General features: G+C 41.6%; 1 protein-coding gene across 10 annotated transcripts in view; it reads left to right on the forward strand.

Annotated features, from left to right (window-relative positions):
• TEAD1 (TEA domain transcription factor 1) overlaps positions 1-27,580 on the forward strand; it is a 240,945-nt gene that overhangs the window by 16,150 nt on the left and 197,215 nt on the right. Inside the window, exons 3-4 of one of the 10 annotated variants that reach the window (XM_090032721.1) lie at positions 9,989-10,159; positions 10,765-10,919. The exons of the other annotated variants lie outside the window; for them this stretch is intronic. The gene's annotated coding sequence lies outside the window, so the exon portion shown is untranslated. The remainder of the gene's footprint in view (positions 1-9,988; positions 10,160-10,764; positions 10,920-27,580) is intronic. 10 annotated transcript variants of the gene reach the window in all.

Consider the following 27,580-nt stretch of genomic DNA (forward strand, 5'->3'; position numbering starts at 1 on the left):
AACTTTTTGTTTCCAGCTGACATGTTTTGAGAGAGGTTTTTTTTTCTTCAAGCAATAACTCTATATACACCTGCAATAGCTCTCAGAAATAATTCATCCAGTGCCAAATATTGGTAGTGTGTACTGTTCTATAGCATTACTGTCTTTTGCATTATGGAGAGATGCAAGCTCCTTGGAGTTAGAGTTGACACTGTATTTTAAATGTAGATCTGACTTTTGACTGCACTTTGCCAGGTTAAATTGATCTGCCTGAAATAATAAAAGTGCTATCTCTACGACAGTTGAAAACATAGGTACAGTTGGAGAAAAATTGAAAAAGATGCATGGGAGATCTCATTTCTTCATCTGCAAACTTAGCATAATGCTTACTGACTTTCTTCATAAAGATATCTAGCTAATGCTCCTCAACTGATTCACTTGTACTCTTATTTTTGGGCATAGGAGGTGTGGAAGGAAAGATAGTTTCCTACTCATTAGTCCAGCACCTAACAGTGCTAACATTGTGTGGCACCCCACAGCACTCTTGAGGATCTCAAGGCACCCTGGTTGAGAATCACTGAGTTAGTGGGAGGAAATCTGGAGAAGCAGTAGGCATGTTCAGCGAAAAGTTTACTTATAGCTACCAGCAGAATTCTTCACTGAACATGTGCAGTTTCCAAAAGCACACACTACATATACAATCTGTTGCACCAGCTAAAGAGCTGACCAGCTCCTTTCTCACTTCTGGATTTCTGACCTGAGGCAGTCGCATCTATGTGCAGTAAGGTTGTCATGGGAAAACTGACACAGAAATGACATGATTTCTGTGGGAGACACTGTGGCTGTCTGGGTTAAGCATGAGTCTGGAATCCTAGAAACTAGTATTCAGATCTTGGTCCTGCTTAGCTCTTTCATGGATCACTTGAGTCTCCACATTTCCCTATCTGTAAAATGCAGATATTGTGTTCCCACCAGGTATGACTAATATGTGTTGTTTTCTGTGGGGCTTCCCAATTTCAAAGCAAAGTACAAATAAGTATTATTATTAATGTTAACAATGATTATTTGTTATTATGTGCTTGTATCTTGGGAAGGGGCTGAGATAATTTTGGGCTATAAGGATTGAGGAGGACTGGGAGGGTCATGTCTACATTGCCTAAGGGCTGTTCTGGGGAATGCTGTGGTGAAGCATGGCACATTTGGCCTGTATGTGTTATTTCTTGAAATGGATGTAATATAGCACTGGGCATATGCCAGTAAGTGCTTCTGAATGAGAGAGGTATTGATGGAAGCCCAGTGGCAAGTACATCTGTTTGGGGGGGATAGTGCATGCAGAATGGGCATACCAGACTTCATTGTGGCACTCCCTAGTGTGGTTTTCAGGCAGTGTAGATGTGCCCAAAGGGTCTAGGGGAGGGATATATTGGGCCACGGCATTTTCTACAGAATTAAAAATAGAAGGCGATGGAATGTGCACAGGCTGTCAGTCAAGCTTTTGGGCTCCACTGCAGCAGTAAACTTAGACAGACATTGTCCCAAGGACACCTAGCAAGTCACTGGCAGAGAATGGCATAGAACTTCCACTCTTAACATTTACTAGTAAATAGAAAGTGCACAGCTTTTTTCAGCTACTTCACCTTATATTTCCAATTCTAGGGTACCAAGAACTACAATTTCAATTAAATGACTTTCCCCAGTCAAATTTATATGGTAGAATTCCAGCTAAAGGGAAAGGACATTGTTGGTGAATAGCTTTTAAATGGCATACTGCATAACCCTGCCATTATGACTTAAGGGAATATTTTCAATTCTGCATTTGACTATACTGTGAATCTTAGTAACATTTGCCTTGTATTAAGGCAGCAGAGATTTTTGTGTATGTTTCAAACATTGTGAAATGGTTCTTAGTCCTACAAATTATGAATAGTTCACTTGGCTGAACTGTCTTTTGTAAGTGCATTTTATAAAAGGTGATCATAGTTACAGTATAGTGTTGTATGAAATGCCGTTTAGTGTTATAGTAATAAAATTTCCATGGTGCTCTATACGAAGGTCAGTGGTATGCAATTGTCTGGTGGACTGGTGACAGGTGCTGTGTAGAAAGTGTTTCTGTCCTTGACTCTAAATGTAATAATTAAGCTAAGGGGTTAGTATTAAAAGTGTAGAAAATAAGTACTTTTTCATTAACGCTTGCAATAAAATTCATGAACTTAATAACATTTAGTTTAATAATACTGCATTAAATGTAAACTGAGGCCATAACATATTTGAATCTCTTTGCACATGGCATGTTTAAGGAAAATGTATTGCCTTTACTTTTCAGGAATGCAGATTGTGCCTTTCTGCATTGGATTGTAGAGTCACTTTTTAACAGGTGAGACTTGACATCATTTTGTCTGGGGGGAAAAAAAAAGCAACTAGCATCAGCTTATGAACTTAAAAAAACATTTCTTGGTTGACTGTAAGATAAAAGTGTTAATGTTTTTTGAAACAGGAAGGAAGTTTTTAAAAGGAAGTATTTCAGCAACACTTAAAATATTTTTCTTCATCTTTTGACATGGAATTCCTATTTTATTTAAAATTACAGAAAAATAGGAAAAAGCTATAGCGTTAGGGGTTTTTTTTGTCCTTTTTACAGCTGTAGTCATGTGACTGGGGCCTTTGTTATAAGGCTCTTCGAGTTCCTACTGTGTATAATTCTGCTGTACTGTATTAACATTGACATAAATAATTGGAGTGAGTTTAAAATATGAAGGATTCCTTTGCATGATGCTCTGAATGTTTGTGCTTGCATATGAAACATACAGCATTCAAGAAAGATACGTGTGTAAGTAACAGAATAAATTGGCACATAGGTAATTTTAATACAAGGATTATAGGGAACAAGTAGAATGAATTGGAAGTCTAAGTGTGTAAAGACAATTATGGTTTAATAGGCATTGCAAAGACATGGTGGGATATCAGTCTTGAGGGGTACAATTGTTCCAGAAAGATAAATATGAGAGGGAAAAGGCAGAACACTTTATGCTAAAAAAGTATACATTTATGAGGTCCAAGAGAAATGGAATGGCAGATATACAGAGTGCAATTGGATGAAGATAAAGGGAAGAAACACCAGTTACAATACTATGGTGGGAGTTTAGGCTGCCAAATCAGGAAGATGACAAACTCTTCAAGCAGGTAATGAGAACTATTAATTCTCAAATTCTAACTTCAAATTCTAGCAAATTCTAACTTCCCTGACACCTGACAGCCCTGATAATTTCCTAATGTGTACAGAAGAGAACTCTGTGTTTGAGAAAGTTGAGGAAACCATGAGAGGATCATTTATTTTGGATCTGACTAACAGAGAGAAACTGTTTGGGAGTGCAAAGATGGTTGGAACCTTGGGAGGCAGTGGTCATGATTCTACGGGAAGGAAGATGTGAAACCAACAAAACAAGGACACTGGATTTCAAAAATGCCGGTTTCAAAGAACTCAGGAGAAATAGTAGATCTGGTTACGTGGATCACCAGTTAAAAGAAAAAGCAGCCTGAGGCTACATGCATATGTTCAAAGGATTTGGGATAATTCTCCCAGGTTTGTTTTTCTCGTAGAAGAACTTACCTGAACAGACATTTGAATGTGCAGTTCTTGTACAGCCAGGGGGTTCCTGTACACACACATCAGTGTGTTTTGTAGGCTTCCCAGTCTGCCTGGTGACAGATGACAGCCCTGATTGGCTGACCCAGACAGCCTCATAGGCTTTGTCTCCCTGCAGTACAATGTCGGGATTGTAAAGTGGCTCCCTGCTTGCTTGGGAGTCCAGCTCAAGTGATAAATTGTTTCCACTTCCCCCCTGCCCCAGCCTCCAAAGCAAAGCATGCTGTGATGCTAGAGAACTGTGCTACAACTTCTGCCAGAAGGTACCTGTAAAGAAGTTTGCTGTCCAAGAAGAAACTCTCTCAGTAGCCATTTAACCCTATTTGTTTCTGTATTATTTTTATCTTAGAGCAGTCATTTTTGCTCTGGGAGAAAAAATCCTGAACATCTGTACACTCATGGTTTCTACTGGGAGAGCAGTAACTCTCCTAGTAGAAACTGAATGTAAGTATGTGGCCTAAGATGGCTTGCACTTCCTCAACATCAACCTATTCTAGTTGAGGAGAAGTAACAAGAAGCACAAGAGACTATTTTGGCTGCAAAAGGACCTTTTTAGTTAGCTGAAAAATGAGAGATCCAGGTAGGTTATACCACTAAAGAAATGTACACTGGAGTAGCTCAAATAAATTAAATGCAGTAGCATACAATGGGTTAACTGGCTCGGTAGTAGCCCTGCTGAGAAAGATGTGTGGTTATGGTGGATCACAAACTTGGAATGAGTCAGCAGTGTGCTGCTGTCCTCATAAAAGCAATAGTAAATTGGGATTGCAGTAATCTACGCATTGTGCGCAAAGCATGCCAAGTGACAGTACTACCCAGCACTAGTTTTAGGCCTCAGCTAGAGTATTGTTTCCAGGATGTAGAGAAGCTGGAAGTGATACAGTGAGCTAGAGAGGGCTGGACACAAGGCACTTGGGTTTATCTTAGTGCAAGGCAGATTTAGTTGAAATCATAGGAGTAAGCATCTAAACTGTAGGAATAATAGGACAGTGGAACATACTGCATGGGAATCTCCGTCATTTGAGATTTTCAAGAAGAGGCCGGACAGCATCTAGTTTTGGAACAGTGAATCCTGCATCTGTGCAGAGCTGGATGAAGTGAAGATTGACGTTCAGTTCAACCATATGGTTTTACGATTCAGTTAATCGGTTAGATGAACATCTTGCTGGGGTCATTTGACCCCAGTACTCTTTCCTGCCATGGCAGGGGGTCGGACTAGATGATCTGCTCAGGTCCCTTCCGACCCTAGAAACTATGAAACTATAAATGTTTAAATGGAATAACCTCAGATGACTAAAAGCTATCATGGCTGGGGCCACATAGGATGAGATTCTGGCTCAATTGAAGTTGGTGGCAAAACATTCATTCACTTCAGTGGGACTGGGATTTAGCTTTTAGAATATGAGGATATGTTTTCAGCCCTGTGACAGTGACTCCTGGACAGGACATTCCAGTCCATGCCCCACTCGCCTGCACCTGCAAGCATGATCTTAATCTGAAAGTATACAGGTGAGGCCATACAGAGATGTCCCTCTGTGGCTACTCTTAAGGTTTTGTTGTGCTTGGGATGACCCCAGGTGTGTTGCTAGCATAGTTCTGTTTTTTGAGTGTGCATAAGGAGACTAGTGAGTTGAGTATATTCAGGAACATCCCTACCAGATCATGTTGTCTCTGCAGTGTAAACCTGCCCTAAGACTGTAAACCAAAGCCAATGTCAAAGTTCGCTTGTTTATATCACTAAAGCAGATTATAATTCAAATGCTTTAGGCAATAAGTTGTCTTGCAGGTTATCTTATTTATTCACCATTTATGCCCTCCTTCACTTTTGAACCTTTGTGTTCTGAATATTGGGCCATTTTCCCTGTCCCCTGTGCATTGTTTAAGATTCTGATGGTAAGTGAAGCTGTAGTGAATGGGAGTTTCTGACAATCATAAAGAAAGTGGAGCCACTAGCTACCTCTCCTATTTAGCATCAGGGGCAGGGTCACAGGTATGAAAGAACTGTATGAGATCCTTCACTCTTTAAACTAGGCTGTTATTTCCTTGAACCCCATTTTTGCCAGGCAGAGCTTGAAAGCTAGGGAGAACTTGGCCAGTATTTTGAACAGGTCAAGTTTTTTCTCTTATCTCAGTCCTTTACATCTACTTGAAATCAAAGCCCATTTTAGGCAGACTTCTGCAAAGGATAAATGATTATTTTTATCTCCTGATTTTAAATATGCATGTTGTATGCAGGATGGATTGATATTAATACAGAAAATTAATGCGTCTTGGCTGAGCCCATCCTTGTGAGAGTCATGGCTTGGAGAAAAGAGATCTGTAATTTCCTAAGCATTTCTCTTTGGGAAATAATGAAACATTCAGCATAAGATACAGAGGTGTTCACAGAAGCTTGAATGGAACACAGAATCTTGAAATTAGTGTATCATAGTGCCTGCCGTTTCTGTTTTGAGATGAGGAAAACTAAAATAAAGTTAACAAAATGCTGCAGATGAAGAATTAATAGAAAGTTTAAGAAACAATGTTCTGAATTTACCTGTCATTGCTTGCCAATTTGTGTTTAAACTCAGTAGTTTACATATTACGTTGGTGTCTCATAGTTCCACTGCCCTATGATTGAAAAGATAGTGAATATGTCTCCTTTTACTGCTTCTGGGAAGAAAGGTGATTGTGTAGGCAAGGCACAGACTTGGGGATAAAAAAAAAATTGAGTTATGTGACCTTGAGCAAGTTGAGTGACCTCTGTCCATCTTTACCAGTGTATAAAATTGGGAGAGTACTACACCACCCATTCCCAAACAGTACTGTTAGGTTGGTTTAACTAATTTCTGTAAAGTATTTTGATATCCTTTCATTAGAAGTGTTACGTAAATGCATAATACTCTCTCTGGAATGGAGGTTTCCCCACTTCTTTGTTCCTTTTCTTCTGCATTGTATTTCGGTAATCCCCTTGTTCTAGGGAGCTAAAGGATACTGGTAAATGAACGTGTGTTGTGAGCATAGAACGGGAAAATCAGGAATTTCTGAATTTTAATCCTGGCACTATGAGACCATGGAGAAGAGAACAGAGCAGAGTGATAAAGGATTGAAGTGAAATAGCCTTCCATAAGCTGCCCATTTCTTTTGCATTTCTGGCAATTGATTTCAGGCAGAGCTTTGGCTTCAAAGAGAACATTCTCAATGTACCTTTAGAAATGCTGAGCAAACTGTTAATTTTGGCTCAGTCTTTATGAAGAAAAGCTTTTAGTAAAACACTGACATGGCCATGGACTAACTTGAAAGAGAAGCTCTTCAACTGGGTGCCCACATCATGCTCTTGTCGGCCCTTTGATCACACTCTATCAGCCTTGGCATAACAGGAAAGATTCAGATTAGAAAAGGAGTGAGCTTGGAAATGGGAATGGAGGAAGATGGTCTTTGAGCAACAATCTTTTCAGTTGCTCAGCAAACAGTGTTTGTGACTGGCAGGAGGCCAGGCCATCAGGGGTCTGATGAACGAAGTTTGCTCACAAGTGGTCTATGACAACATTGCGTAAGTGGTTCCTGGAGGTGTTCCATGAAGGATAAGTCATGAGACTGGTCAGACTGTATTAACACTGTTCATTTGAACTCCCACCAACTTCTGCAGTCTCCTCAGTTGAATGAGAGCGGTGATTTACTCATTGATATCTTTGTAAGTAGTCTGCAGAATTATCGTAACTAGCAGTTGCAGGGAAGTAATACTCTCTTACTGCTAGCAACACCCATTTTCTGTGAAGTCTAGTGGACCTTTTCATGGTTTTGTTAATTTTGAATCTCCCAAGGAGAAAAGAGTGATGCAGTTTGTTGGCCTTGACTCTGGAAGCTAATGACCTCTGAAGAAGAGCAGACAAATTAAGTTCAGAGCCAACCTACAGCAGTGGTAAAGTTGTATTTCAATCAAAAGGTGGGAAGTAAAGAGCATCCTGTATGTACTCTGTGAAGTCTTCACTGATCTTATATTGTTAAAACATTAGCAGGATAAAGACATCATCTCTTTTGTTAATTTTTAGCACAAGTTTAGAGTGAAGTTGCTTATTATGAAGAAGTGGCAGATGTTCCCCTGTTGAGGCTGAAATTGTATTGCCCTTTAACAACAGATTTTTGGTCCACTTATAAATCCTCTCCAAAAGCATGTCATATCAACCATAAAATTGTTCTTTTGGCTTGAAGCCAATGTTTAAAACTAGCAAATTTTAGGTGAAACAATTTTGATGCCTTGTAATTTTGAGTACAACAAATTTCATTTAGAGTAAAAACAAAAAATACCACTTCCTGCCAGTCCAGTTCCTGCCCCCAAGTCTTTTAGATGTCTTTTAGTGCACAGCATCAAGGATTACTTGGTTGCAATTACTTGTGAAAAATATTGAACATTTTAACATGGGAATATTGCTACTCATCTTTGGCTCCTTTGAGGTTAATATTGGGACTCAAGTGTCTGCTAGAGTCTTGAGGAAAAACAAATCTCTGGCATTTTTCCATTCAAAAGTTAGACCTCTAAACATAAGCCAGTTTCTAGAAAGCCTTTTCAATGGAAAATGAGAAAATTAAAAAGTGAATCGCACAAACTGCTTGTAAATTGAAACATGTTGATGTGGTGATTGCCACAAGAAACTTACCCTAACACTTCTTTTGCCAAACTCTAGCTTAAAATCAGAGTGGAAGATAATTACTAATATTTTTTATTTGTCATACAATACCATCAGGAAACCCAAATGCACATCAGTGCCCATTTTGTTAGGCTCTGTTCAGAGCTGTAGTTAGAAGCCATTTCCAATTCCAGGCAGCTAATTTTTTTCTAATGACAAAGGGCAGAAGACAGGTCTAGAACATACATGCTGAAGGCAAGTTGAGGAACTTGAGCACAGAGAAAATTCAATGACTTGTTCAAGTTCATGTAATAGTCTATAGCAGAACTAGGATTTGAATACTGGTGTCCTAAGTCTTCATCTTGTTCGTCAACCAAAAGGCTACTTTTCCTTTCACTAGCCAGTTAGATAATCCAATTTACCAGAGGTTAAGAGTCTGGTCTCCTACTGAAAGAGGAGATTAGGCTCTCGTTAATTACAGCTTCAGGTATGTCATGTTCTTTGTTTTGTTTTGTCTCCTGCTGCTCCTACTTTTAACACTGTCCATTGTTTTAACTTTTGTCCAGAGAAAGATGCATCTCCTGCTGACCACTTTTTCCACAGAATGGACAGAGTATGGAGGTACAACAAAAAGGAAAAAAAAAAACCTTGTTTTTTTGGCAGTTGGCCAAAATGAGCTCACATCTTTGTTGGAAGCAGTGTACTTTTTTGGCAGGCAGGGCTGTAAATGAGGATTGTCTAGCTCGTGGTTCATCTTCATTGAAGAAAATGTTTGCCAAATATTTAAAGGCTCTGTCTGTGCTGGTAGTAGTATGCAGTGGATAGCATATTTATCTGCCATGGAAATGCCTGGTTTTGGGAATGAGGAGAAACTGTCAGACTGTGAAGATCTGAGCACATTGCATTTCTTAGAGTGAGGATGATTTGCACAGTCTTGTTTATTTAGAACTAGATTGTGTCCTGTTGTGCAAGGCCAGGGGACCTGGAGGACCCCACCATATACCGGGTGAGGAAGCAGAGAGGCACAATTACAGTCTTTGTGCTCTCTTGAATTCACTTATTCTCTTCATGTGTCCTCATAACTTAGCATTTGACCTGTCAGGTTACTTGAAGTGATGGGCATGCCTTATCCTATAAAGGACTGCTGTTGTTTACTGGGAAGCTTCGACAAGTCTTCTGCTTCCCTTTGAGGTTCAGCAGTCTACCCCACTTCAAACCTTGTCATAATCTTCATAGGCTTAAGTGAGCCTTTCAGAATCTCTCCGTTGAGATAATTGAAGTTTCATTGATAGTAGACTGTTGTAAGGAGAAGCCATGTTGTTGTCCTGACTGGAAATTGTGGTCAAAATGGAATCTACTGGGGCACGGGACAGGAAAATCAGCCTGGATAGTCAAGAAATGTTGAAACCATTTTCCCCCTATATCCTCACGTTAGAAGGATCTTTGTCAGCACTAGGAATACAATCTGGTGTTCACTGAAAGACCTATGCCTGTCTAACCAAAATTGGAATATGACTGGTTTTAAATTGGATTTGGAAGAAGATGGTAGTTTATTTTAAATTTCAGATGAATAGTCTGGAAAGTATTAGGAACCTTCACCTCTTCTAGTTCAAAAAATCCTAAAAGTTGTTAGCCATTCTGTCCAGAAAAGGCAATGAAAATAAGAATGGAAACAGAGTTATTTAGATGTTCATATGATTACGTGAATATATTTAAAGGTTTATGGATAATATATGCATTTTTGTCTCCTAAAAATCAGTGATCTTCAAAGAAAAGCTAACTGCAGATTGCAGAAATCTGCTTGTTACTCTTCCACCCCATTTGAAGATGTTTTGAGCATGTCTTGTGCACATAGGCTGAAATGAATTGAAGTTACAGCAGTGAAGGCAAAGTTCAGCGAAATAGTTTGGCAAGTGAATTAGTTGATAGGGTAAGAAACAGTTCCTTTTACTTTTGCTGTCTTTTATTGTATAAATAATTTCTGACTGTTTTACCAATGGTACTGACTCTTTCTTAACTTAGCTTGCAAAGATGTGATTTTTGGCAATTGTCTTTTACCATTACTCTATAAAATCACAAATAGAATGACAAAAGCAAATCTGCAAATTCAATGCTCACTTTTAATGCTGCAATGTATGGACATCTGTGCTCTGTGAAAATGTTTGAGACTTCTGCTTTATACTGAATGACAAATGTGTAACTTAGTTATAAAGCACTTGCTAAAAAAGGTCACTGTAAAAGGAAGGTACATTAATTTATTTCACTGTTCTTTATAATATTATTTTCCCTGTCCATGGGAATTCCAAGCAGATTATTAATAAAGATTCAAGGTATTTGCATTGAATATACCAGTCTAGGGGTACCAGTTATCAATAAACCTCATTTGTGGATTTGAACTTGATGTAACAGAGTCATTAACGATGAGTTCCAAAAGATTTGAGTATCGAAATAAGTATTTTCTTTGTTTACTGCATATGATAAGGCTACATACTTTTTAGAACAGAAAAATTTGATCAACTTTAACTTTGTCACCAGATGCTGGACAGAACACAATAAAACTGAGGATTATGACACAACTTTCACTTGTAGGTAACCTGACAATGGCTCTATGCCTTATGGAAATGAGACCCGTCAGGATTGAATGGACAGTGGAATTATGTTTCTCTCTGCATAAATTTCTCCTTGACCAGGTAACAAGTTTGCACTTGTAGTCTGTGGTAAAAGGAGAAATTGCTGTTCTGTGGACTAAGTCCAATTATTATTGGTTTAAGTGTTATTACTTGGCATGTTTTAGCTTGAATGGAAATTTCTGTGAACTTAATCAAATGAAATAATTTTTACTCTTCTATTTTATTACTTTTTGTTTACTCTTTTCAAAAAATAAAAGCAAAATTCTCTTATGAAAGGACTTCTTACAATAGCACAGTAATTAAACTTGCTTAATTCTTGTAATTTTAGCCTAACTTTTTATAATAGCTGTACACTATACGAGGCAGAATTGAAACTTTATTATTTGTATTCTCTTAAAACTATGAGGCACAGCTGTAAAATGCCTGGTGTCTTAAAATAATAGACTTTATTCTCTGTTTAGTTGCTTAGTACTGATATAAGTTGTTTGACTTAATGGAGCTCCTTCCAAGTACATAAAGAATGAAGCACAATCATTCTGGAGCACAGAAGGAGAGATGGTAGAAAGGAGCAGTGGTCTGTTTAGGCTTGCTTTGAACCTCAGCCTCATTGAACGCTTCCAGTAGAATCATCATCAATCAAATAGTTGACCATTTTAAACATCAACATCATTATTCTGGGATGCTAGAATTAACACCTGTTTGAGAGAGAGAAGAGGGGAAAACTTGTCTTGGACTCAGTGCCAAATCTGGCCTCAGTTAAAAAGACACGGTAAATAATGCATAGTTTAAATCCACTGATCACAATAGAGAATTCAACTTTTTCTTTTCTCTCTCTAAGCTCAGGAAGGTTCTTTTGCCTTGGGTCATATACATATTCATATATTTGCAACCACAAGGACTGGAAAGTTTTCTGAACAAATGTAAAGTTAAACTCTGCAACAGTTGATCTAGCTACTAAAGAAGTTCTGGCAAAATCTGATTATTGTATAGAATGATTTCCAAAGACTGAGTATTTACAAAGCACATGGAGACTAGAAATTTTGCAGCCCTTGTACCTTTAAAAATAATGCCTTCACATTAGAGTAATTAAATAATGCACAAGGGTAAACTGTCTTGAGTTATATGTGGTTTTAGTTGAGTGACTTGCGGCCTTTTATGGAAATCTGAAGTCCTGCACAATTAACCATGAGGACAAGTGTTAACCCCAGAAGCAAGGAGATCAACAGTTACACATCAAGCATTAAGTAATGCTTTGGTTGGGTTATAGTAAAGGTGGTGTCTCTTTAGTTAGATGTTGGTGTAGGTACATAGGGATTTTCTTTACCTGCAGAAGAGTACTCACACAAGGCCTGTGGCCTTAGTTATTTAGCCACCCTACCTATTTATACAAATACATTAATTCAGGGTTAACTACCCGTATGCTTATTTTTAAAAGCAGATGGGGCGGGGTTGACAAATATAAAGATGGTTTAAGTATAATCAAGATATATGGTGGTGTATACGCTGTGGGCCACAGCATACTAGGTAGAGAGAAACTCAGAAAATTTAAATTTGTAAATTTATCCATGGAGCAGGCAGGGCTTGGCCCTTCTACACAGAAGTTGGAGATATAGTCCTAAGCCACTTTTCCCCCTTTCCTTCATGTGAGATACTGTATTCAGATCCAAGAGGTTTTTTTCCCCCCATTCATCATGGAGTTGGTTGGGGGGGGGGTAAGAAGAAGCCCCTTGTCTAGATTAAAGTACAAGTAGGCAGTGATAGGGCGGGGGCTCGGTGGCTGTGGCTCTGACTCTGATGGTGAACCTCTGATGGGGTTGGAGTCAGGGCTATAGCTGCAGCTGCCCCCACCCCTTACCGCTTACCTTCCTGTTGCAGCTCTGGCTCCAGTTAGGGCCCCACCCCAGCCTGGAGCGGGGAGTACAGAGCTTATGCTTCCTCTGACCCCTGCCCAGCCACACAGCAACAATAGCAGTTCAGGCCCTAACTCAGGGGTTGGGCTGGAGCTGCCGTTGCAGTCATGGGACCACGTGGGGGGGTAGGTGCCTTGGGGCACAGGTGAGAGTGGAGCCAAATGGTGGTCAGGAGGAGGACAGCTTTTAGGGCACTGTGGGCAGGGACAGGTGTTGGGGGTGGGGGAGAGGGAAGTGGCAGGAGGGACCAAGCCAGGGGATAGGTACCAGGGGGCACAGGTATGGGGTGGCAGGGAGGATCATGCAGCAGGGGCAGGCAGGCTGTGAAGCAGTGATAGTTTCTCAGTGGTTGCCAGGGTTTGGCTTATGATTGACAGATTGACAAAGAGCTTTGAGGCTTGCAAAAGGGGCTTTATAAATCAATAGTTAATACAGCAGGCTTGTAAGAAAGTTGTTTATTGATTGAGATACTATGTAGGGTAGCGCATTAGTGTTACATTATCTGACATATGCCGCCATTCTCCTGGGAGCAAGCTGTCTGTATCATGATGCATAAAACTTTCATTGTATTTCAGATGATGTCACATGTGACTGCCAATAATGTTCCACTGAACCAGTAGCTTACTATAATCAGTCTTTGGTTGGAAAAAAGGGGCATCTACTGAGAGTTATAGATTCTGCTATGAGATGCATGTAGATATCTCTCACTGGTGTCACTGGGAGCTGTACCTATAAACTTGAGAACAGAACTTGCCCCTTAGGGCCTTGTTACGCAGTAAGTTTAGACAGCTTTTGGAGCTCTTGACCCCTAGATTGGCTGTATGTTAACTCCTTTTATGTGACTTAATGCACTTGTTATTCAGCATAAAGTTATGCCACTTTAGGGCAGAGTTTTGTAATCTGCCCAATTTTGTTCCTGTTTCATTACTGTGTGGTCACTTCCCACAGCTGTTCTGCCCAACCTGAAGTCCTTCAGTATCCCAGAAGGCAGTAGCCCCTCCTAAATCAGGGCAAGCAGGGACATTGGGGGTGCAGTGGGGCTGGGCATGGTGCCCTGAGATTGCCTCCCAGGGATGTCAGGCAGAGGAAGCCCCAGAGCATCTGGCAGCTGTGGCATCTCCAGCTTCCACTAGGACTGACTCTCCTCCAGCCAGCAGCAGTGTTGGGGTGAGCTCTGGAGAAAAAGAGGATCAGACCTCTCTGAGCTCAGGCAGCACCCAGCGGGTCAGGAGCTTCCTGATCCCTGAGGGGCCCAATCCTTTTTTTTTTCCTCCGGAGCTGCTCTCCTTGTGTCAGGCAGAGTGAGAAGATCCTGCCCCAATCTTCCCCACTCAAGTGCAAGGAGCTAGGGCTACCCTGCCTAGGCACAGTGCTGCCAGCAAGCATCAAGCACAGGAGAAATTACCTTCCCCTCCCTGTCCTGCTTGCCTGCTGCCCAGGAGACCTGGCACCAGGCTTAAGTCCGGGCAGCCCTGTTCTCAGCGCGGAGGTGCAGCTCCACAGGACCAGAGAGCCCTGGGGAAATAGCTTTGCCTTGTAGAGCTGCAGCAGGTCTGTGCTGAGAACAGGACTGCCAGGGTTTAAGCCTGACAACTCAGTGTGGAGCTGCTGTATCTGCTTCAGTGAGACTCCGTGGGTCTGTCTGGTCTCACTGCAGCTGACACAGTGATAGGCCTGCTCTCTGCTTGGCGGGAGCAGTGAGTTAGTCTTGCTCCTTGTCCTGCCCCTGCTCACCAAGCCTCAAGTGGCAAGATTCAGTTCTGCAGGTAAAGGCCAGACAGAGCAGGTTTTTTGCCTTAAGGTGCATCTGCTCTGCTAAGCCAAAAACCACTAAGCCGATTTAACATTTGTTTGACTTACAGCATAAGGTCTAACAAGGCCCTTACGTTATTACCTAGAGTCTCTCTTGACACCGTTGAAATGCAGCAACATAGAAGGTGTCTGCTTCTTATTGCCTTATAGCAAGGTGGTCAAACTCACCTGGGGTCCCAAGCCACAGCCAGATCATGGGGTTTCTTGCAGGACGGATCCAACCTGGGATGTGAGGGCTGCCACAGCAGCAGTGGTGGTGGCAGTCCAGGGTCCATCAGCAGTGGTGGTGCAGGATCCGGCGGCACAGAGTTCATCGGTGGTGGGGGGGTCTGGCAGCATTGGATCTGGCGGTGGTGAATCAAGCTCACTGCTCATGGCCATGCCCAGCAGCACCAGTAGATCGTAGATTTCATGGCTGGCCATGTCCTCTGAAACTTCTGGTGCCTTTTGATAGCCCAGTGGGCCTGATAGAGAGGCTCTGCAGGCCGTATGTTTGATACTCTTGCCTTATAGCAAATTACTACACAATGGCTTAGGACCACAAGTAAAGAAAAATAATGATTTAGGAAATGACATAAGAGAAAATGAGTCTGCAAAGAAATGTATGTAGGTAGAATCATTATGCCAATGATTCTTAGTCAGGTCATTGTGGCACTCTGGAGTGCCATGACATCCTTTTAAGGGTGTGCTGCAAATATTATCACTGTTAGGTGTGCACACGCCTACATGTGAATTACAGGAGAAACCCAGATATTCCAAATAGGAATCCAGTGTCAAAAACAGTCATGTCATGGTCTCTGAAGTATTTTCAATAGAAGAATTGCTCTTTTCCCCCCTGTAGTCAAGAAATGAGTAAACCCTGCCCCACCCCCCCAACCAGAAAAAACCTGGCCATTTTTGGGTCTAGAAGACTTGAAGGCCACTGAGTTACCTGAATTAAAAGTTAGTGAGAAGATCAAAGGTACAGTGATACTCAACTACACATACAAAAATTACCATTGGTTCTTTTTAAATGACTGTAAGTGATCTTGACCTCTGTATTAGGGCTTAGTCAGATTTATAGAAAGTGAAATTTTGACTCTCTTGAAATTTTGACCCTATTGGAAATATAAGGAGTTATGTCAAGTGGGAGCTGCTAATACTTGGGATCAGGTCTGCACTGATGTGTTGGGAGACTTTGTGCCCTGCTTTCTCCTCTGTTATGTCCCTAGGTTGACAGCAGAGATCAGGGAGGTATGGCACTAGCAGTGTCACAGTTGTATTACATAACAGAGATAGGCCTCTGTTGCTTTTTATTCTCATTGGTTGTTTAGGGGCCAGTGAATTTCACTTCCATTAGAGCTATGATAAATAGATGTGAAATAATAAACTTAGAGTATGCTCTAGGGCTTTTAAGCATTTTTATGAGACTTTATTATTTTAAAAGATAATATTTTTGGTAGTTGCAACATTTTGGGAGTTATGTATGAAGTAGTTTCTCTGCGATGTCTGGAGCTCGCTCTTTCTTTTTTCTCCTTCCCTTCCTCCCCTTGCCCCCACCTCTGAACTGTTTTCATTTTTTAGGAGATAAAGACAGACAAAAATGTCATTACCAAAAGCAGATTCTTTGAACGTATAAAATGCAGGTTGCTTAAATTATGCGGTATAAGGGTAAAGAAAATCACAGAGCAATTTTAACAAATTGCCTTTAACTGGATTGCACAAGCAAACCTCTCATAAGAAATCTTAGAAAGGTGTGTTTGAGGGTGTAATCTTAGCTTGTGGCTAAGTAGAGTTAAACTTGTTTTTCAAGTTGGTCTTGTATAACTTTCTCATGAGACAGATTGTGAGCATTCCAGAAAGAACACAGTTCGTCTGAAGCATGGTTTGATGATAAAATGCTGGTCCTGGATGCATCTCTTGTCTATTATGTTGTGATCTGTTTTTAGTCTGTGTTCTCTTTGGATGGGTTTTAAAGTATATATGTGCATATTTATTTGAAAAGATTATTAAATTAGTCTCAATGTTATCAAATAAGAGAGCTTTGCAAAATGCCCTTGAATATGTTAGTCAAGATGCCCAATCTATTCATCTTTACCAATACGATTGATACTTTCTTTACCTGCCAAAGGCAACTAGGTGATGTGTTTTATGGAAATTTTGCAGGTCTAAATGATCATTATCCAAATAGCTACTTATATATTCCTTTCCCAAAGAGGGTTAGTAGTACCTCTTTTTAGTGTATTGGATTTTATTGACCAAGATCCATAAACCATCTGAATGTTGTAAGAATGACCATGGGATTCTGCTGCTTTGAATTTCTTTCAGGATTTACTAGGGTTTTTGTTGTCATTCAAGTGAATTGGTAAGCGAAGTAACATTAATATAAATAAAATCTAATTTTTCTAATATTTAAGGATATGATACTCATGAAACATTTTTGTATAGCTGCCAAGTTTATGTACATAAGAGAACTGTTGATGCTCTATTACAGTTTAATTTGTTAATGAAACAAGATGGAGTGAGTTCCTACTGCACCTCTTTGGATGTTTGAGGCCAGGCACAATTAATTTATTTGTACTGTCTGTGTAGGCGTATGCCAGCTAATGTAGTGTAAGAGCTTTTATCTTTATGCTCATAATGAAGAGGGGCAGGTTTTTGGCAACTAGACAAGGATTTAGTGATGACTCATCCTCTTTGGATTGTAAAATGCTTTCTTGTAAAATCAGAAGAAAAAAAAGAGAGAAAACTAGCTCCTATTAGAAGTGGGCAGAGCCATTCTGAAATAGTTCATACACCTTATAAGCAAGCTGTGCAGTGAATGGAAGAGAGACTTCCTTAGGCTTCTAGATTTATTTTAGGTTTAAATGGTCCTATGCTAAAAATATCTCATAACAATACTGTTTGGGGGGTAAACTTTTTATGCTACAGCTGCTGCACTTGGTGTTTTAACATACCATGGATTATATTGCTAAACACCATAACTCATGCAACCAAAGTTTCACCTGTATTAATGCTTTATATACCAGTGGTTTGGGGGCAGTGTACTTCCTCTACCATTTAGCATTTCTTTCCTTTAACAGTCAGTCTGACTCTTGATCTGAACTGATTCTGTATACCAGCTGGTTTGTCTTATCCAGCTTCTGGGTAATTTGGTGCCACCCACATCTAGGGCGATTAAATAGAATACTAGGGTTGGCAGAAAGCTGTGGGTGTGTATTTGAGTGCAGAGTTTGATTAATTTTCAGTATGAAATTAAATGCTATTTGTATTTAAGAGAGACATTATTAGCCTATGGCAATGCAAGTTAGGTGAACAGCTTATGGGAGGAAGTCCAAGAATGGAATTTTGGTGAGGCAATACAGAATGGCTCTTTGAGAACCATATACAGTAAAAATAAACAAGAATGGCTGGAGTACATGACTGATTTCTCCCCCCCCGCCCCCCAAGTGTTTATTGAAATTAAACATTTTTTTTCTTCAGGCTTTATGTGCATTCCCATCTCTCACTTGCGTGTACGCACGCGCGCACACACACACACGTATTTGTTTTTACATTTTTTATGATGTCAGAAAATGGTAGAGTAGCATTTCTTATTTTATGAATGATCAAGATTTTTATTCCTGATTTGTGTTCCTCTGTCTGTGGATGCAAATTGAAATTCAGTTAAAATATACAAAAACATTAAATTTAAAAAATATGTATGAATTGAATACAACCATCTTAAATGTACTGATAAGTAAGAAGAAAAAACTTATCCAACTATGTGCTTTTAAAATGGATTTATTAAAACAGAAGTAATATTACTTGTAGTTAGGTTATTGACCTGATTGTCTCTGAACACATCCTTCAAGATTCAGGACTAATAGAATGTATCTTCTTACGCCTCATTCTTATTCATAGGTTGAAAGAGTTAGAAAACAAGTTTTGCAACTTTATCAGTTCCCAGTAGTCTCTCAACTCTGAATGAACCAAACATTGAACTTAGTGGAATATACTAAAATGAAGAAAACATCCACAGAAGTGGCTAGTGCTGCCAAAAGAGCTCTCAGAACCTCAACAAACTCTGGTTTCAGGTGCTCACCTGGTAACGTCCACTGATTCAATTATATGATTTCATTTAAAATGTTTGCAGCAAGCATGTACTGCTTGTATACTGACTGGTATTTTTTATTTTAAATAATTGTAATAGATTAAAGTAAGTTTAACCTTTTAAATATGACATTTAAATGCATTTTTATTTTAAAATAATTTACATGATGTTTAAATTCTGATTTGAAATTTTTTTATATCTTTCTTTTATCTGCCCTGATGTAATCTACATTTTACCCTTCCTAATTAAGAATTCATACAGATAAAATTTCCTTGTATTCATATAATTTTTTTATTCTAAATGCAAGTATTACTACCATTTTGGGCAGCAGAGTGATTGACTTTAGACCTGCCTGGTATTTCTAGGTATTGACTTCAGGAGACTTTGACAGCTGAGCATCTACCTTAGAGTCCAAAGTAGTCCATAGCATTATCTTTAGGGACCTCTTGGAATATATATAGCATGCATTCTGTTTGTGAGACTTTCACCAGTTTTGATGATCTGGTATGCTGTTTTGAAGTAGGGTCAGATTTCACCTTGCCACATCTGAAATGTGAACTTTGTTGTCACAGTTAGTATACCTACAACACTTTACCATGGCAGAGTTTGTATTTATTTTTAAACTGGTGCCAGCAAGTTAGTCTGGTTGGTAGGTTCACAGAATGTATCTTAAAGGATCATACACTGGCATATACTGCCAAACTTCCAAGCGCTGCAGGGCGAGTCAGAGCTGAGCCGTGATGCCCACCACCACCCCATATGGCTGGATCAGCGCTACACCATGCCCCCTTCCCTCTGCACAGGATCTGGGCCACAACCCTTTCTTTCTGTGGGGCTGGGCCATGCAGGTTGGTTAAGGGTAGGGCCATGTCCCCTCCCCACCCTCCACTGGTGCAGCCAGGCCATGCTTCCTCCCTCCTGTAGGGCTGGGCCATGGCTCCTCCCCTAGTGGGGCCATCTTGGGGCTAGCCCAAGCCCCCTTCAACTGCCCTGCTGGCTTGGGGCCAGGTTGCCCCCTTCCGCATGGCTGGGTGGGACCCCACCAGATCCAGCCCATAGAGGGACTGAGTACCGCCCATCCTGCCCACTAGCTAAAATGGTTGAGTACCACTGCCTGAGATTTTAGATCTCTTACAATCCTTTTAATGAAAAAAATCACTGGCGGGCAGCATTTGACTCTCTTACATACATACAAACGTTATAGTTCTTCAAATTTTGAAGGGAATTACAGTTCTATTAAAATATGATTATCAAATCACCTTCATTCATACACTGTGAATGCAGTTTTTATTCACAGTTCATTCACACGTTCCAATATGGCAACTGAATAGGGCTCATCACCTCCTTAGTGGGAGCGGGGGAGAGACTGGGGCTGTGCTGCCTCAGGCCCCGCCCCCACCGCCTGCTCCGAGGTGCACTGGTGTGGAGCTGGTGCCGGAGCCTGGCACTGCTGTTTGGAAGCCTCCCGGCTGCAGCTGCCCCAGCTCTGGGGAGCTGCTGCCAGCCGGGATCCTGGGCTGCTCCCAGCAGGCAGCTGGGATGCTGCAAGCCCTGCTCGGAGCAGCCTGGGCTCTGTCGCTGGCAGCAGCTTCCCAGAGCTGAGGCTGGCCGCAACGTGCCAAGCAAAATGGCCTTGCGTGCTGTGCTCGGCACGTGTGCCAGGGGTTGCTGACCACTGTGCTAGACAAACAAGTGAGATGCATGCTAGGGCTTTGCAGTGGATCATACTTTACCATTGTAGAGAAATTTCTGGGTGTGTGCTCAGGGAGTAGCTAGTTGTTCCATGAGTATGTGGCTTCTGACTCAAACTGTCCTGTAAGGAAGGGAGAGAACACTTAGGATACTACTGCAACCCATGTGCTGTAGAAGCAGCTGCATGTGCAAAGGTTTGGCAGGATACTGATCTATAGCTCTGCCAGTGATCTGCTGTACAAGGTTGGCATACTTGGGCTCTGAGCCTGGATGAAGAATTAGGCCATTAGCAATTACATCATTAATAATATTTAATTATGCCTCTAAACGCAATTTAAACACCAAAAGAGGAATTAAGTGATGTATTATTGAAGCATCAAGTCCCCCTTTAGAGAGAACCTGATATTGACCCCTGTAAATATAGTAATTTCCCAGTGTGTGTGTTCTCAAAATATTTGACATCTGTGAAATATTTAGAATGGATATTGAGTTGCAGGGGAGCAGTTTAAATGTAAAGTAACCAAATGAATTTAAATTTTTATTTGGGGGCTTTCTTTTGAGGTGACATTATCTGCTTTCTTTTATGACAATTATTTAGGCAGAATTACAGCAATGTTCTATAAGAAGAGAAGCTATTTCAGGAATGCAGCACCTGCAAAAAGAAAATGAATATCCATGTGCCAGAATCCTTCAGGATATGGTGTATTGTCTGGGTTGTTTGACAAGAGTTTTGTAGCAAACCATAAACATCTGCAAAACATCTGAAAATCTGGCCCAGGGTTGGGTCTCTGGAATTCTATGGCATTTATAGTAATTTACTATTCCACTGTATTTATTTGTGTGTACCTTAGGACCAATTCCTATGGCAAGGGTTACATTTTTGTCTTGCTAAAGGCCACATGACTGACTAATGTTCCATACCTGTACAATTCCAGGATCTGTGGAGACATTCAGTGCCTGGAATGCATTTACCTGTCCCCATACATTTGACTGTACTGTGCAGTTAGAAACGGAAAAGCCACAAGTTCTAGTCGAAACCATAGACATATGTTGAGTATTTTTTTCCTTTGTGGAAATACTGAATAGATCGAAGTGATTCAATAAACTTCCTATACAACTGAGCTAAACATTCTAAAACCAAACCATGTGTTTTTTAAGTGAACTCTGGGCCTGGGCCTCATCCTGAGTCTTTTGAATTCAATGATAGCTGGAGCGTCCAAGAAGTGAATCACTGGATTGCATGTCAGTCTCAGCAATGGGGCTGAGAGCACAATTCTGCTCACCATATGTTTCTGAGTAGTCCCACTAGATGGGATGGCTCATGTGAATAAAGTGAGCAGAATTTTATGTAGGAGTCTTCGCAAATGCAGGTGCAACATTACAAACAAAGAGCTGACATATTTCAGCTGGGAAGAACAGAATGTTTGCCTTTTCATACACTTCTAAAGTACAGTAATTTTTTTTGTTTGTTTCACTCCACCGTTCTTGGGCCACATTTTCAAAGTGCTTGGAACTGACAGTTGGAGTCAGATTCTTGAAAGACTTCAGGTCCCATGTAAGCATCTAAAGAAGGATCAGAGAGTCTCAAAAGAGCTCAACACCAAGCCTGCCGAACTCTTTCAAAAATCTGGCAGCAGCTGTAGGTGCTAAGCTCATGTGGAAATTTGTCAAAGAATTCTGCCTTAATACACATCAAGCAGGAACAACACTAGACTCCTTAAGGTTTTGCAGGACACTGTTTGGTTTGGTTATTTGTTTACTTTAACAAAGACAACTCAGAGGGTCCTTTAACAAGGGGTGCATGGGTCATTTTCCTTTAAAATGGCTTGCATAAGGATTGTCAAAAGAAATAAATTAAGCAACATCATTTAAAAGCCTTTGGAACAATAGTCTCTTCTACTCCCCTCCCTTATTGTAAAGCACTGGGCCCAGCTTTTGTTTATTTTGTACTGCCAGCCTAATGGTGCCTGATTGGTTGGTGTCTGATTTCATTCCTGTGGGTGATGTTAGAGACTGACCCAGAAGTTAGCTGTAAGTTTGCTTTTAGCTGTTGTTTTTGTGCATGTGTCCCTGTGTTCAAGACCCCTTTTCAGTCCTGGGAGGATTCTGTGTCAGACTGAAGATTCTTCATCTGCAACTCTAATGAGGAATGGTTTTAAAACGTTCTTGTGCTTGAAACTGCTTGGTTTCCTTAATAATAATAATGAAAAAAAATTCTGACCTATAAAGTTTAAGAAGTTTATCATTCAGCAATGGCTGATTGATATTAATTATTATTATACAGAATAGTAGTACCTTAAACTGCAAAGGTATTTTTGCTAAGTGCTTAATGAAGCTAAAATATGTATCTGTACCTTTAACAATTACTACTGTACAACATGTGCCCTTGTTTCTGATGGAAAAATAGGCCGTGTTTCGTTTTTTGGTTATCTTGTCTACAAATAGCCTTAACTTTGCCTAAGTGTTTTTCCCATTTTTCTGGATTTAACACTTGGGTATTTTTTCTTTCAGCAGCCTCTGACCCTCTCCTATGTTTCTCTTTGTTAGATAAGTAAAAGATGAGCTTTACTTTATAAGGACATAGTTTCATCCTGTTGTCCTCTGTTACAGTGCAGTCCAGTTGCTTGTATAAACATGACCAATTTTGCTTACTTTTCAGTTTATTCAAATGGCAATGCAAGGTTTTTGAGCTAATTTTTATCTGATTCTTTTTCTTCTCTTCATCTCCACATCTCTAGGGAGCTGCATGGTAAGGCATCTTATGTACGCATGGTAAGAGAACGTAACTAATTCCACGGGGAGGTTATCTATATCAGTGCTCCTCAGTGCAAGAGAAACAGCGTAACCCTCCTCTCCTTCTGTACCAAGTAGTCTGTAAAGGACTGTGAGAAGATGATGAAAATTTGCCCATGAGTTAGGTTGAAAAAGGATTTTGCTGTGTCAAAGTTTACAGCAAAATGTTGGTCATCTGGCTCTGCTATACATCCAGTAAGTTTGATACATTCCAGATAAAATGTCAGGCAGCTGCTTTTCTGAAGTCTGCAGCCTTCTGAGGAGGTGACTAATGCAGGCAAAGCTGCATATGACCCTTCCCCATATTAAGCCACTGTTTAATGGTGGCTGGGATCACCTCTTTCTCATGTTAAAACTTGATACACGCTCTGATTTTTCAGAGCAATACCCAATGTTTAAAACTCAGGAGAGATTAAATGGAACTATTCTTAAATAATGAGTCCCTTGGTGAGAGAATTTCATACGGCAGAGGTAGCATCCTTTGATAGGATATGCCTTTGGCAGGAACACAAGAGAGGGTTTCCTTATCTGGTGTAAATCGCCATAAATCCTTGTGTTCTGTGGAGCTATGTTTATTTACACTAGTTAGGGATTTGGCCCACAGAGACCAGGCCCATGTGTGATGCAACAATAAGGCTCTGATCTTTCTTGAAGAATTACCCCTTTGTAAAAACCAAAGACCAGGGAATCTCAAATACTGTTAACTTAATACATAATTCACTTTCAAGAAAAAGAAAAAGGAATTCTAGATTGTAGCTGTACAGGCATTGGAGAAGTGAAGGGTCTGTATAATAAATAGACTGTATATTATTTATATAATAAATAGATGGTCTATATAATAAATAGTCCCTATTCTTTTCTCACCAGATTTATTATGTTAATTTCTAACTCCGCTGATTTCTAGGAAAGTGCTCCCAATTTACTATAGTATAAGTAAGAGCAGGTTCTGGTTCCTATTTGGTGGTCAGGACTTCAGTACTCTCTCAGTGGAGAATATAGAAAAGTCAATAGGACTTAGCTTGTTTTAGTATGATAGGTAAAAATAAAGAATTAGATTGGTGTGGAGGTGCCTAGGGCTTTGTTTACTTGTTTTATTTTTTGATGGGGCTCTGAGAGAGAGAGAGAGAGAGAGAGAGAGAGAGAAAGTCAACTCAATGCAATCTTCTCCCCATGCAATATCAGATGGAAATGGCTTCTTCCCTGCTCCTAAACAGAGGGCTGAGGCAAACATGGAAATGAAATATATTTGGAGGAGGTAACATGATTGACTGACCTTTGTGTGAAACTCTAAATCAGTGAATCTCAACCAGGGTGCTGCTGGTACTGTGGCACCCTGGGTATGGGGAGATCCTTCCAGGTGTGATGCAAGGTGCTACAGACTATTTGAACTTTTAGGTATGCAAACACCTACCTACATGTGATTCACAAGATAAACATAAAGATTTCAAATCGGAACCCATACTGTCAAGAACATTTCTGACCTGTTATGTTTCATAGTTTCATAGTTTCATAGTAGCTAGAGTCGGAAGGGACCTAGGTAGATCATCTAGTCCGACCCCCTGCCTTGGCAGGAAAGAGCACCGGGGTCAGATGACCCCGGCAAGGTGCTCATCTAACTTCCTTTTAAAAATCCCCAGGCTAGGAGCCTGCACCACTTCCCCTGGAAGCCGGTTCCAGGCCCTAGCCGCCCTGACTGTGAAGTAGCGCCTCCTAATATCTAATCTAAACTTACCCTCCGCCAGCTTGTGACCGTTATTCCTGGTCATTCCTGGCAGCGCACGGGGGAACAGGGACTCCCCCAATACCTGCTGATCCCCCCTGACCAGTTTGTAGCAGGCCACAAGGTCCCCCCTTAACCTTCTCTTGTGGAGGCTAAACAGGTTCAGGTCCCGTAGCCTCTCCTCATAAGGCCTGCCCTGCTGACCCTTGATCATACGAGTGGCCCTCCTCTGAACTCTTTCCATATCGTCCACGTCCCTCTTGAAGTGTGGCGCCTAGAACTGGACGCAGTACTCCAGCTGCGGCCTGACCAGTGCCGCATAGAGGGGGAGGATCACCTCCCTGGACCTGCTCGAGATGCATCTGTGGATGCATGACAGGGTACGGTTGGCCTTCTTGACTGCCTCCCCACACTGCCGGCCCATGTTCATCGTGGAGTCAATGACGACTCCAAGATCCTTTTCCGTCTCCGTGCTGGCAAGAGGGGAGTTCCCCAACCTGTAAGTGTGGTGCCGGTTCTTCCTCCCCATGTGCAACACCTTGCACTTATCAGTGTTAAACCCCATCCTATTCTCATCCGCCCACCGCTGCAACCTGTCAAGGTCAGCTTGTAGCCTATTGCACCCTTCTAGTGCACCCACATCCCCCCACATCTTAGTGTCATCAGCAAACTTGAACAGGGTGCTTTCTACCCCGTCATCCAAGTCACTGATGTTCTCTCTGAATTCTTTGCAACAGAACAATTGCTCCACTATTTTTCCGTACTCATTTGTTATAATATTCCAGGTATAGAATTTAATTTGTGGCAGGGCACTGTGTGTGGCTGCCACTTTAGGGCCCTGGAGCTGGCAGCTGCCAGGTGTCTAATGAGGGCAGCCATTTTAGGTTTAGGGCTGCCTATATAAACAGGGCAGTTTAGCTGCAGGAGGTAGGCAACAGCACCGCCTGGCCAGAGGGCTGCTAAGTTTCATTGGGAGGTAAGGGAGGAGCTATAGGGGTTGGCAGGGAGGCTCCTGGTCCTGGGCATGACCTAAAACTGCACCCTGCCGGGAGTGGGTGGCTTGGTGGGGCTCCCAGTTGCATGGGAGCCCCGAGGAAATGCCAGGCCAGTTACCACCCCAGTGAAAGGTGTGTCGGGGCAGCACTATGCATGACATTAGACTAAAGCCAAAGGCTTGTGATTTACTGTTGAGGTCATTGAGATGGGCCCCACCAGCGTTGACAGCACTTCAAACCGTGGTGACCCCACTGTTCAGTTTGTCTGTACACCAGATACTCCCTATGAAAGAAACGTGCTAATTAGCCCCAACCCATGACTGTAACTTGGTGTTCTTCTCATGAGTCCTGGAATACGGTGCAGGACAACCTGGTCTGGTTCCACCTTATGGAGTGTGGGGCTACATTAATTATATGCATCAGGCTGAGATGGGGGTGACTACGAGCTCCGCCCTTGGGCCAGGCCCACCCTTGCCTAAGGCACCCCACCTTGACTTTCCTTCGTCACCCTTGATGTTACAATAATTGTTGTTAACATGCAGGAAGCTGCCCTAATTGTGGCCCTGGTGTACTGGGCCAGTTGCACAGCTGTGAACCACCCCTGCACCCTGTCCCATGCCTCTCGGATATCATTTAAATCCACTATTACCCCCTCAGCCTCTTACTGGACCAAAATGCTCACTTTTCCCCCTTTTACTGGGCCCTATCTTTCTGCTCCTTCTTGGGCCACACCCACTCTGTGCCCTACTCTGCACAGTCATTTGGGTCAGCTGTCTGGCCCTACTCTACACAGCTCTTCAGGCTACCTCTTTCACTCATTCCCTGGACCTTTTACCCCTTGGGCCCACTAGATGGACCTTGGGGCCTGTCTCAGGCCATATTCAGTGGGCCCTGTGCTTTTTTGTTGGGGTGTGCTGCCTTTTCCCTCCACAGGGCACCCACAAGGCAGTGGGGGCTGAGGCTTTATGGCACCTCATCCTCCCCTTTCACTGGGTAGGCACAGGTGTGGCATTTCCTGGGACTGCCCCGCCACAGGCAGCCTCATCACACCATCCAACCCCAGCAGGGTATAGTTTTAGGTCTCACTCCAGGACCAACAGGAACCTCTTCCATCCCCACAATTCCTACCCTACCCTCCAGATGTTCCTTTCCTCTGGCTGTGAAGTCTTACTCCACTGGCTCCCAAGATGTAATTATCAGGTGTGCTCCTAGGGCCTGGGCTTATACTGGGGCGGGCAATTATTTTGGGCAGAGGGCTGCTTAGGGGGTTTTAGCAAGCTGTCAAGGGCTGCATGGGTACCTTGCCCCTTGACAGGTGCCCCTCCCCCTGGTCGCCATCTTAGGACCAGAAGTCCCACCCCAAACTCTGACCCTTGCAGCTGGAAGTCCCTCCCCTTGCCCTGGAAGTACTCCTTCGGAGAAGAGGGTTTGATATCTTAAAACCAGAAAAAAACAACAACCAGATTATGTACTAAAAATCAAATGTTATATTTTTAATTCAATTAAAAAATATTTTTGTCCTGATACGTGTGTGTTTGTCCTTTATATGTAGAAGTGATTGCATAATAGCTCAAAATGCAGTCTTACTCTTGTATAGTGTTTGGGGTGTGCAGGGGTGTGAATGGGGTTTGTGGAGAGGTGTGTGTGTGTGTGTGTGTGTGTGTGTGTGTGTGTGTGTGTGTGTGTGTGGTATTTGTGGGATGTATGGTTGTGTCTGGAGGAGTGTA

Source organism: Crocodylus siamensis, chromosome 2 (assembly GCF_052110815.1).
Source record: "Crocodylus siamensis isolate JL-2025a chromosome 2, ASM5211081v1, whole genome shotgun sequence".
Lineage (NCBI taxonomy): Eukaryota > Metazoa > Chordata > Crocodylia > Crocodylidae > Crocodylus > Crocodylus siamensis.